Source organism: Papio anubis, chromosome 13, assembly GCF_008728515.1.
Source record: "Papio anubis isolate 15944 chromosome 13, Panubis1.0, whole genome shotgun sequence".
NCBI classification, from domain to species: domain Eukaryota; kingdom Metazoa; phylum Chordata; class Mammalia; order Primates; family Cercopithecidae; genus Papio; species Papio anubis.
The window spans coordinates 22,145,273-22,157,475 of NC_044988.1; the positions used below are offsets into that span (position 1 = coordinate 22,145,273).

The 12,203-nt window shown below is 42.5% G+C and overlaps 1 long non-coding RNA gene across 1 annotated transcript in view; it reads right to left on the bottom strand.

Moving 5' to 3' along the window:
* LOC103878424 overlaps positions 1-12,203 on the bottom strand; it is a 150,610-nt gene that overhangs the window by 123,286 nt on the left and 15,121 nt on the right. The window contains exon 3 of the long non-coding RNA XR_004177827.1: positions 1,060-1,342. This is a non-coding gene — a long non-coding RNA (uncharacterized LOC103878424). The remainder of the gene's footprint in view (positions 1-1,059; positions 1,343-12,203) is intronic.

Genomic DNA, 12,203 nt, shown 5'->3' on the forward strand with positions numbered 1-12,203 from the left:
AGAACAACCTGAACACCTGGGCATTTTTAGCCACCTTTATGAAAGGCAGAAAAGCCATTTTGAGAAGGCTGGCTGTGAAGGCTGGAAGAATGATCAGGTTCCCACCAAAGAGGGAAGACCAAGACCTAGAGCTTCCTATCTCCCAAGATGTTTCCTGACCTGCTACCTTTTATTCATTCCAGATTCCCTCTAGTAAGAGGGTTTTGGCTCCTTACTTACATGCAACATGATTGTTTTTATTGATATTCAAACGTTTTGATGGTCAAAGGCCCAGGAGGCCAGTGTGGGTGGATGAACTCCTGCAGTTACCATTACAGCTCCTGCCAACACTGATGGGCTCCCTCACACAAAATTTGCTTGCTATTGTCCCTGACTTTAGGTTCCCAGGGTTGGGGGTTAGGGGAAAATATAGAGAGCACAGTATTTCCAAACTTAAAAGAGCCCAGGAGCAATGAGCAAAATGATAGCACCGCATGCTGATGGAATACTGAATAACTGCTCGCCAACTAGAGGCTCAAGCACAGCAAAGGCAGCTTTTTGCATGCTTGGCGAATGGACTAGGGCATGATCATTCAAGCCCTGAGTGTGCAGCTGTGGTGCCTAGCACCCAGTAGGATTTAATGCTTTAATAACTCCTTACTGCATCTGGGAACTTTTTTTAAAAAAATGCCAAAGCCCAGGTGTCATATCTGGCTAATTAAATAGTTGAGGGATAAGACCCAGGTATCTGTTATTTAAAAGCTTCTCAGGGTATTCTAATGGAATCACTGTGACAAGCATCTTAGTTTGTGCTGCTATAAACAGAATACCTGAAACTGGGCAATTTATAAAAAATACAGTTCTGGAGGCTGGGAAGTCCAAAATCAAGGTGCCAACACCCGACATGGGCCTTCTTACTGCATCCTGACATGGTAGAAGGACAGGACAGCAAACTAGCCAAATGCTGCTGCATGAAACCTCTTTTCTAAGGGCCTTAATTCCATTAATGAGGGAGGCATCCTCTCGACCTTACCACCTCTGAAAGGCCCCACCTCTTAACACCATCGCAATTGGCAATACCTGAATTTTGGAGTGGCCATTAAAACCACAGCAAATGGTGATCCAATGGAAATAGACACATTAGCATCTGGGAGGGTCTTCTGTGCTTGAGATGCTCTGTCCTTCCTCCTCATTCGTTTCTAACAGCCCCACACAAGTGATAACATCACTGACATGAAATCTAAGAAGATCACTTGCAGCTGAAATCAAGTAGTCTTGCTCGTTTTTAGAGGGAGCCAAAACACAGCCATGACAGTTCGAGAGTGGTGGAGCAGGTGTAACTTTGGAAGTGAAGACCCACCAACTGCAAGAGAATAAAAGAATAGGTTGCATCAGAAGATACTTTCTCCTCCACTCTGTTAATTTTCTTTTCAGAGATTATGATGTGATTTTGTCGGGGTGGGGCTTCAGATATCTACTTTTTAAGAGCTCCCTGATGATTCTAATGTATGCAAGGTTTGAGAACTACTGGTCTAAGGTTCTGAAGCTGTGTTGTATATTAGAATCACCTGAGCTTTGTTAAAATCCTGATGTCTCAGGCCAGACTCTGCACCAATTAAATCCAAACCCCTAGGGGTAGGACCCAGGCATCTGCTGTTGAAAAGAGGTAGTCGCCTGCCTCAAGGATTAACAATCCTGGGCATTGTTTCTAAAGCAGGATATAAGGGCATCCCAAGTCTTCCCTACCTCTCTAATCAGATTAAAGATATAATGCAACCCTGGTTCCGTGTAGAGTAACTGTCACTAATCAATTTGGTCCAGAGTCACAGTCAGAACGTGGTCTGACATGGTTTGGCTGTCACACGTGTAGAAAGAGCTGTGCTTGATTCAGTTATTCTTTCACAGAACCCCCAATGTGTCAGGCACAAACCCCCTGTTGATCTCGACAGACTTGCATCACCAGCTGTGAATCACTGAGAATGACAACATCTGTAGCAGGTACCTCTAGACTTGAAATGCCCCACTGCATTCCTTATTTCTAAGAGCAGTACACAAGCAACATCACTAAATGAAAGCCAAGGAGAAAATTAGCAATCAAGTGTCTGACTCCTTGATAACCTACAGTTGCGTGAGTTTGGTTGTCAGAAGACAAGGATTCAAGCCTCAGTTCTCCCATATTGCTGGCTGCATGACTTTGGGTAAGCAAAGCTCTGCTAATAAGGCTGTTAGGCTTTAATTTCTAAAATAGGGATCATATCTGCTACTCCTCAGAAGAATGTAGATTGGATGAGGCAATATAAGGGAGAGCATTTTGTAAGACATTTCTCTACCTTTTTTCCCTTGGACTCCCTTCTCTCAAAACACAGAAATTCATTATTCTCTTCTGTGATATAATCCTCCCACAGATGGGTCCCATTTGATATCCCAAACATCAAGGTGCTGCAATCTAAAACACACGAAGGATGCAGGCCGTGTGGAGATGCTACCCATTAACACAGGACTTAGAAGAAGGCAATAAGGCAATCACAAAAAAATCCCCAATCTTAATTCTGTATGAGTGTTAGGTGTTCTCACAAAGGAAAGGGAAATTAATTAGGCAGAATCCAAATACAATACAAAATAGAAAGGACATGGTTTGTTGACAAAAGTGAGACTATTCTGTGAAACAAAGGCAGCAATAGGGAGATAGAACAGGATTTTCCAGTGAGAAATAAAAGTTATCAAGGTAATAACAATAGGCATGGTGCTTTGCCTCTTTTTTTGCTCCAGTTCTTCCAAACCAGAGATACTTTTCAGACCAGGGAGAGCAAATGCATTCAGCTGTTGAAGTGCTGCTACGCTATCAGATTTCAAAGACAGAATCCTCTTATTCTAAAAGAGACCCACTTCCACATATTAAATATAGCTTATTTGAAAGTGACATGGAGGATAGAAATGATGAAAATAGTGACAGAGAGGAAAAGTTCTCCCAAGTTACAGATGAGGACTCTGAAATTTAGAGGTTAATCTCTTGCAAAGCCAAGAAGTCTGATCCCAGACTCAGTCTTCTGTCTATACTACAAGAATGCTATGGAAGATGTATTGTCAAAAAATACTTGCACCATTTATCTGAAAATCAGACTAATGTCATCCACAGTATAGCCCAGACACAATAATCATGTGCTGAGTGCTTCATATGCCCCAGGGTATCCTTAATTTACATATATTGACTTAACTCAAAGCAACCCTCTGAGTACATGCCATTATTTCCCTATTTTATAGATGAGGAAACAGAAGCAGAGGGATGTTAAGTAGCTGCCTGAGCTCACACAGCTAAGCATTGCCAGAGCCTGAATTCAAACACAGGCCATTGGCTCCAAATCCCATATTCACAACCACTATTTGATACTGTACATCAAAGACTAAGTATTAATAATAGCTACCCCCAAACTCTGACAAACATCTATGATTTCTTAAGCCCCACTTGGAGCCTCACCGACTCTTATTTAACATCTAATTCTTAACAAGCCTGCAAAGAACTTTCACGTGCAAGGCTAGCAGGATCCGGCCTGTGCCTCCAGCTCCACCTTCATCTTCTGCCATTTTCCCTATGCTCCAGCCTCAAGCCTGCTTTGATGACCTCCTTGGAGCCTTGGTACCTGCTATTCCCTTTGCCTAGAATGTTCTTTTCATCAGTCCATGCCTGGTGACCTCCTACTTGCACTTTAGACCTCAATTTAAGTATCACTTCCTTCTGCTTTTTTATAACACTTTTCTATCAGAGCACTTACCACACAGTTATAGACTTGTTTGTGTGATTACTGGATTTATAAGGGCAAGAATAGAGGCAGTTCTGCTCACCACTGTATTAAGTGTACATGCTCTGGAACATAATGGTTGTGGAATAAATATTTGTTGGCTGCATTAATTAGTGACACCATTGCACATTAATCTTCATAATAATGCTGGAAGATGAGTGGACAATGGTAGCATTAAACTCATGTTAAACATGAGGGTACTCAAGACCTGAAATATTTAGAGTGATTTGCCATAACACTACTCCTAAAGTGATGGAGCTAGAATTCAACTCATTCGAGGTCAGGTGGGCCAAGAGCCCCGTGCTGTCTTTTATCCACCTGATGCGATGAAGTAATAATGAAGCGTGCTGTTTTCCATAGCAAATAAGTTGCAGACTCACAAGATTAGGCAAGCATACTGTCAAAACCAGATCTAGGCCCCTTTACCTTTCTCATTTCCCCAGAATCAGAAAACACGAATATTGTTTTTGATTGAGTCACTGAAAGTCCAGTTTTAGGCACTCTATAGAACAAGGCCTTGGTTCCAAACATTATCTAACAAGATAGAAGGTCAAATTCAAGCAATTTCGAGTTGTCCTTGTAGTCCAAAAACCTCGATGAAACTGACTCAGCATTTGTTTAGAGTCGACAGAAACAGTAACCAAATGCACAGGGAAAAAAAAAAACAGTCCACTTGCCCTTCATCAGGGCATTGACCTTTCAGCCCTAGGATTCTTCACCAGAAAATGAGAAGCACGCCTGTAATCCCAGCACTTTGGGAGACCGAGGCAGGCGGATCACGAGGCCAGGAGATAGAGACCATCCTGGTTAACACAGTGAAACCCCATCTCTACTAAAAAGACAAAAAATTAGCCGGGCACAGTGGCGGGCACCTGTGGTCCCAGCTACTCGGGAGGCTGAGGCAGGAGAATGGCGTGAACCTGGGAGGCAAAGCTTGCAGTGAGCCGAGATTGCGCCACTCCACTCCAGTCTGGGCCACACAGCAAGACTCCGTCTCAAAAAAAAAAAAAAAAAAAAAAAAAAAGAGAAAAGAATAAGAAGCATGGATTTGGTGATCTCTAAGTTTTTTTTCTTCTCTGAATGCATGGTCTTCCAAATACACTAATAGATTTGACTGCTCACAATTGAGTAAGAATACTTTTGGGATACTAATTATGTTTTTCATATATTTTCCTCCTTCCTATTTAAGGTAGAAGTCTTCTCCTCCTCCTGGCTGAGCATGAAAAAAAAAAAAAAGGTGGAAGTCAAGGTATCCATCCTTTAGAGATGGTGTGAGGCAGGTGTTATGCTCAGGGTTAGGTTTCAGCCCCGGCTGAGGGGAGTGGGTGGGAGACTGAGGGACATGGGGCAGGGAGCTGGAAGAACACTTGAGAGACAGCAGATAGATGAGACATGGCTTCATTCAGCAGCTTCCTCACAGGGTGTTACTTTTATACATTGCACAAACAATCGAGGCCGAGAGCCAGGTGGTGAGCTTCTGTTATGTCTACATGGCTATGCCTATGTAAGACACGGGACTGTGTGCCTGTGCCACAAACCCGCCGAGTCATCCAGGTTGTTTACCTTGGCCTGTGCCTGCTGCCCTGTGCCTGCTTGGCTGCAGCACAGCCATGTTCCTTACAACAGGCCAGACCTCAGAAGCTGCCTGCATACAATTCCTTTGCCAGGTTTATTTCCTCCCCCCCCAAAACACCCAAGACCCTATAGGGGGAAGAAAGAATTTGAGAAATAAAGTTGAAGACAAAGAGGTCTGTAAATCTGGAGAGCAAATGACACATAGAGTGCTCCCTGGCTGTATGGCAGCCACACCTGATAGCAGTAGCTTAAGCATGTCCATAGAATGCCCCTCTACAGTAGATGCATCTGAATGTGTGTTCAAAGATAGGGAATTCAGGAGTGGCCAACCCAGAGATTCATTCCTTGCCTATGTGGAATACCTGAGCCAATGGTCGACCCAAGGAACACGAGACATACAGAGGAATGAGACCCTGAGTTTTAGGTTAAATGAGGGTTGCCAGGAGGTGCTTAGAGGGAGGGTGCTATTTGCAAGTGGTTTCAAGGGGTTCAGTATCATGCTCTCGACTCCAGTGGGTATGGCACCAGGCTCAAGAGGCTGAAGAGGCCCAGAGCCAACAAGTAAAACATGGGGTTTTATTGTGGACTTACCTACAGGGGAGAGAGTTCAGTGGTGGCAGGCCAGGCAGGAGAACCACACAGTCTCATAGTGGCAGGCTGGGCAAAGTAACCACCTTACATAGTCCAGTGGCGGTGGGCCGGACATGATAACTGCACAGCCAGCGATGGTGGGCTGGGCAGGAAAGCCGCCACCGCTTGCGAACAGCTTGCAGTTTATATAGAAATTTACTTAACACCCTGCCCCTAACAACCTCCACCTGGCAACCTTCATTTAACCCAAAATTCAGGGCCTCAATCTCCTGTCTGGCTCACGTTCCACGGGTCGGCTGGTGGCTCAGCTATTCCTCATAGACAAGGAATAATCTCCAGGTTGGCCACTCCCAGATTCCCTAGTTTGGAACACACATTCAGGTGCACCTGCCATACAGGGTCATTCTAAGGTTATGCTTAAGTTATTGCTTTCAGGTGCATTTACCCTGCAGGGAGGTAAGTTTGAGCAAGAGTATGCTGTGAGGATGGGAGCTTCAAGCTGAAATCAAGCTTATTTCCAGAAAACAAAAATTAAATGCAGTATTTCCTGGATTTCTGAGTTCGTTAACTGTAATTCCTATCAATTCAATATGTAACCTGTATCAAGACCAATGAGATGTAGTTGTAATGAGCAGACTTGCAGAGGAGAAAATGGCACAGAGCAAACTATCCTGAGAGCTGGATGAGAACAGCAGAAAAGAACACTCCCCCTGCTTTTGTGAAGAGGGTAGATATAGCTTTGACTGGGTAAGAATTTGCTTTACTTTTAACAGTGTACAATTCGGTCATTATTTTCTGCAGTCTTAGAGCCCAGCACTTAATAGATATTAAATGATTAATTCATTTTAATTTTTAGTTACTGGTAGAATTCTTCATTTAAGTTATGTCACTATATTAAGAAATGTCTCAGGAATAAATTTTCTATGTTCATATAACCATAACTACTTTAGCCAGACTGGTTTTTGGCATCTCATATCTCTCATTGTCAACTGAAAGTACACATCTCATAATTGAAGAGAAGCACCAGCTAACATCCCCAATAAAGACAAATCACTTGCAAATACATTAACAGAGTTTCTCGTCATGCTTTTATTATAAGGAATAATGACTTGAGAGGTGAATACTTCAGATCAATTAAGAATAGTAAACATTTCCATTTTATGCTCTAAAATTAACACAACAATGTGAATAAGAAACAGAAGTACAATCTCCATTTTTATAAATCCAGAAGACATAAAACAGAGAACCACAACATATTAGGATAGAAAAATGATGGAATAGGAACACCCATCTAGCCAAGAAGCAAGCCAGCTTAATACAAACAATTCTTAAGAATTACACCTGGTGAGGCAGCAGGCACAGGTGAGGAAGCAGGCTAGAAGAAAAAAAGAGAAATTAGTTAGAAGTGGTGTAAGAAACAATTAGACTCCAGATCATTCCCCGACACTAACAGGTGAAAGTGCCTCCAATCCCTGAAGGTGATGGGCAGCATATTCTGGGGGAAAATAAATAAGAGACTACAGAAGTGAGGACGCCGGGCACAAATGAGATGCTGAACTAAAACCAGGAGCTAATTTTAAAGTTTATGTGTTGAACAGAGACCCTCAGACTCTCTTTCCCTGAGCAGTTTCAGAACTCTAGCAGTCCAGTCTTTGCCCCTCAGGCAGTAGACTGGATGCTATTTTCTGGTAAAATTGAACCACCCCAGAATAAAAGACAGTAAGAAATTACCATATAAGGGTTTCTGATCAAAAAGCAGAATAATCATTTGGTTGTCCTTTGAGGCTGCTATGGTTTGGATCTGTGTCCTCACCCAAATATCATGTTGAAATATAATCCCCAATACTGGAGGTGGGCCTGGTGGGAGATAATTGGATCATGGGAGCAGTTTCTCATGGTTTAACACCATCCCCGCCCCCCATAATGATAATGAGTTCTCATGAGATCTTGTTTAAAAGTTTATAGCACCTTCCCATTCTCTCTCCTGGTCATGCTCCTGTCATGTAAGATGTTTGCTCCCACTTTGCCTCCGTGATTGTAAGTTTCCCAAGGTCTCCCAGGAAGTAGCTGCTGCCATGCTTCCTGTACCTCCTGCAGAGTTGTGAGCCAATTAAATCTCTTTTCTTTATAAATTGCCCAGTCTCACGTAGATCTTTATAGCAGTGCAAGAACGGACTAAGACAAAAAAAACTGGTTTTGAGGAGTGGAGCATTGCTATAAAGATACCTGAAAATGTGGAAGCAGCTTTGCAACTGGGTAATAACCAGAGGTTGAAAGTGTGTGGAGGGCTCAGAAGAAGACAGGAGAATGAGGGAAAATTTGGAACTTTCTAGAGACTTCTTAAATAGTTGTGACCAAAATGCTGATAGTGATATGAACAATGAAGTACAGACCAAAGAGGTCTCAGATGAAAATGAGAAACTTACTAGGAACTGGAGTAAAGGTCACTCTTGCTATGTTTTAGCAAAGAGTTTGGTTGGACTATGCCCCTGCCCTGGGGATCTGTGGAACTTTGACCTTGAGAGAGATGATTTAGGGTACCTGGTGGAAACAATTTCTAAGCAGCAAAGTATTCAACATACAGCCTGGCTGCTTCTAAAAACCTATACTTATAAGTATGAGCAAAGAAATGACCTGAAGCTGGAACTTACATTTAAAAGAGAAGCAGAGCACAAAAGTTTGGAAAATTTGCAGGCTGGCCACGTGATTGAAAAGAAAAGCCCATTTTCCGGGTAGGAATTCAAGCAGGTTGCAGAAATTTGCATAGCGAGCCAAGTGCTAATATCCAAGACAATGAGGAGAAGGCCTTGAAGGCATCTCAGAGAGATTTCCAGCAGCCCCTTCCATCACAGACCCAGGAGAGAAGAGTGGTTTCCTGGGCCAGGCCCAGGGCCTTGCCATCCTGCACAGCCTCAGGACATTGCTCCCTGTGTCCTGGCCACTCTAGCTCCAGCCATGGCTCGAAGAGGCCCAGGTACAGCTTGAACCACTGCTTCAGAGAGTGCAAACTGTAAGCCCTAGCAGTTTCCATGTGGTGGTAAGCCTGCATGTGCACAGAGTGCAAGAGTTGAGGCTTGGCCGAGCAATCAGACAAGAGAAGGAAAGAAAAGGCATCCAAATTGGCAAAGAGGAAGTCAAACTGTTGCTGTTTGCTGATGATATGATTGTATGCCTAGAAAACTGTAAAAACTCCTCCAAAAAGCTCCCAGAACTTATAAAAAGAATTCAGCAAAGTTTCCAGATACAAAACTAATGTACACAAGTCAGTAGCTCTCCTATGCACCAACAGCAACCAAGCAGAGAATCAAATCAAGAACTCAACCCCTTTTATAATAGCTGCAAATATATATATATATAGAATCCTTAGGAATATACCTAACCAAGGAGGTGAAAGACTTCTACAAGGAAAACTACAAAACACTGTTGAAAGAAATCATAGATGATACAAACAAATGGAAACACATTCCATGCTCATGGATGGGTAGAAGCAATATTGTGAAAATGACCATACTGCCAAAAGCAATCTACATACACATTCAATGCAATTCCCATCAAAATACCACCATCATTCTTCACAGAACTAGAAAAAAAATCCTAAAATTCATATGGAACCAAAAAAGAGCCCACATAGCCAAACCAAGACTAAGCAAAAAGAACAAATCTGGAGGCATCACACTACCTGATTTCAAACTATGCTATAAGGCCATAGTCACCAAAACAGCATGGTACTGGTATAAAAATAGGTAGATAGACCAATGGAACAGAATACAGAACCCAGAAATAAACCCAAATACTTATAGCCAACTTATCTTTGACAAAGGAAACTCATCTTTGATAAAGCAAAAAAACACAAGGTGGGGAATGGACGCCCTATTCAACAAATGGTGCTGGGATAATTGGCTAGCCATATGTAGGAGAATGAAACTGGATCCTCATCTCTCACCTTATGCAAAAATCAACTCAAGATGAATCAAGGACTTAAATGTAAGACCTGAAACTATAAAAGTTCTAGAAGATAACATTGGAAAATCCTTTCTAGACATGGCTTAGGCAAGGATTTTATGACCAAGAACCCAAAAGCAATGCAATAAAAAAAACAGCTAGTACCGAATCAAACTAAAGAGCCTTTGCATGGCAAAATGAACAGTCAGCAAAGTAAACAGACAACCCACAGAGTGGGAGAAAATCTTCACAATCTATCCGTCTGACAAAGGACTAATGTCCAGGATCTACAATGAACTTAAATTAGCAAGAAAAACACAAACAATTCCATCAAAAACGGGGCTAAGGACATGAATAGACAATACTCAAAAGAAGATATACAAATGGCCAAGAAACATATGAAAAATGCTGAACATTACTAATGATCAGGGAAATACAAGTCAAAACCACAATGTGATACCACCTTACTCCTGCAAGAATGGCCATAATCAAAAAATCAAAAAATAATAGATGTTGGCATGGATGTGGTGAACAGGGAACACCTCTACACTGCTGATGGGAATGTAAACTAGTACAACCACTAAGGAAAACAGTTTGAAGTTTCCTTAAAGAACTGAAAGTAGAACTACCATTCAATCCAGCAATCTCACTACTAGGTATCTACACAGAGGAAAAGAAGTCATTATACAAAATGGATACTCACACATGCATGTTTATAGCAATGCAATTCACAATTGCAAAATCATGGAACCAACCCAAATGCCCATCAATCAACGAGTGGATAGAGAAACTGGTATATAGATACAATGGAATACTACTCAGCCATAAAAAAAGAATGAATTAATGGCATTTGCAGCAACCTGGATGAGATTGGAGACTATTATTCTAAGCTAAGTAACTCAGGAATGGAAATCCAAACATATGTTCTCATTCAAAAGTGAGCTAAGTTATAAGGATGCAAAGGCATAAGAATGACACAATGGACTTTGGGGACTCAGGGGAAAAGGATGGGAAGGGGTGAGGGATAAAAGACTACAAATTGGGTGCAGTGTACACTGCTCCAGTGATGAGTGCACCAAAATCTCACAAATCACCACTAAAGAACATGCTCATGTAATCACCTGTTTTCCAATAACCTATGGCAATTAAAAAAAATTTAAAAAGAGTTGAGGCTTGGGAGCTTCCACCTAGATTTCAGAGGATGTAAAGAAAAACCTAGATGTTTAGGCAGAAGGCTGCTGCAGAGGCATAGCCCTCAGAGAGAACCTTTACTAGGGCAGTGCAGAGGGGAAATATGGGGTTGGATCCCCCATACCATGTCCCCATTGGAGAACTACCTAGTGAAGCAATGAGAAGAGGGTCACCATCCTCTAGTCCCCAGAATGGTAGATCCACCAACAGCTTGCACCATGTACCCAGAAAAGCTACAGGCACTCAACACCACCCATCAGAGCAGCCTCAGGGGCTGAACACTGAAAAACCACAGTGGTGGAGCTTCCCAAGGCTTTGGGAGCTCACCCCTTGCATCAGTGTGCTCTGGATTTGAGATATGGGGTCAAAGGAGATTATTTTGGAGCTTTAAAGTTTAATGACTGACCTTCCGGGTTTTGGACTTGCATAGGGCCTGTAGCCCCTTTCCCTTGGCTGATTTCTCCCTTTTGGAATGGGATTATTTACCCAATGCCTATACCCCCATTGTACTTGGAAGTAACTAACTTGTTTTTCATTTTACAGGCTCGTATGTGGAAGGGACCTGCCTTGTGTCAGAGGACATTTTGGACTTTTGAGTTAATTCTGGAATGAGTTGAAACTTTGGGAGACTGTTGGGAAGGCATGGTTGTATTTTGCAATGTGAGAAGAACATGAGATTTGGGAGGGGCCAAGGGCAGATTGATATGGTTTTGATGTGTCCTCACCTAAATCTCATGTTGAAATGTAACCCCCACTGCTGGAGGTGGGGCCTCTATTGAGAGGTGATTGGATCATGGGGGCAGTTTCTCATGGTTTAACAACATCCCTCCCTGGTGCTGTCAGAGAAATAGTGAGTTTTCATGAGATCTGGTTGTTTACAAGTCTACAGCACCTCCCAACTCTCTCTTGGTCCTTCTCCTGCCATAGAAGACACCTGTTCCCACTTTGTCTTCTGCCATGATTGTAAGTTTCCTGAGGTCTTCCCAGAAGTAGATGTTGCCATGCTTCCTGTACAGCCCGTGAAACCATGAGCCAATTAAACCTCTTCTCTATAAATTACCCAGTCTCAGATATTTCTTTATAGCAGTGCAAGAATGGACTAATACAAAGGCCCATCAGTCAGCAATA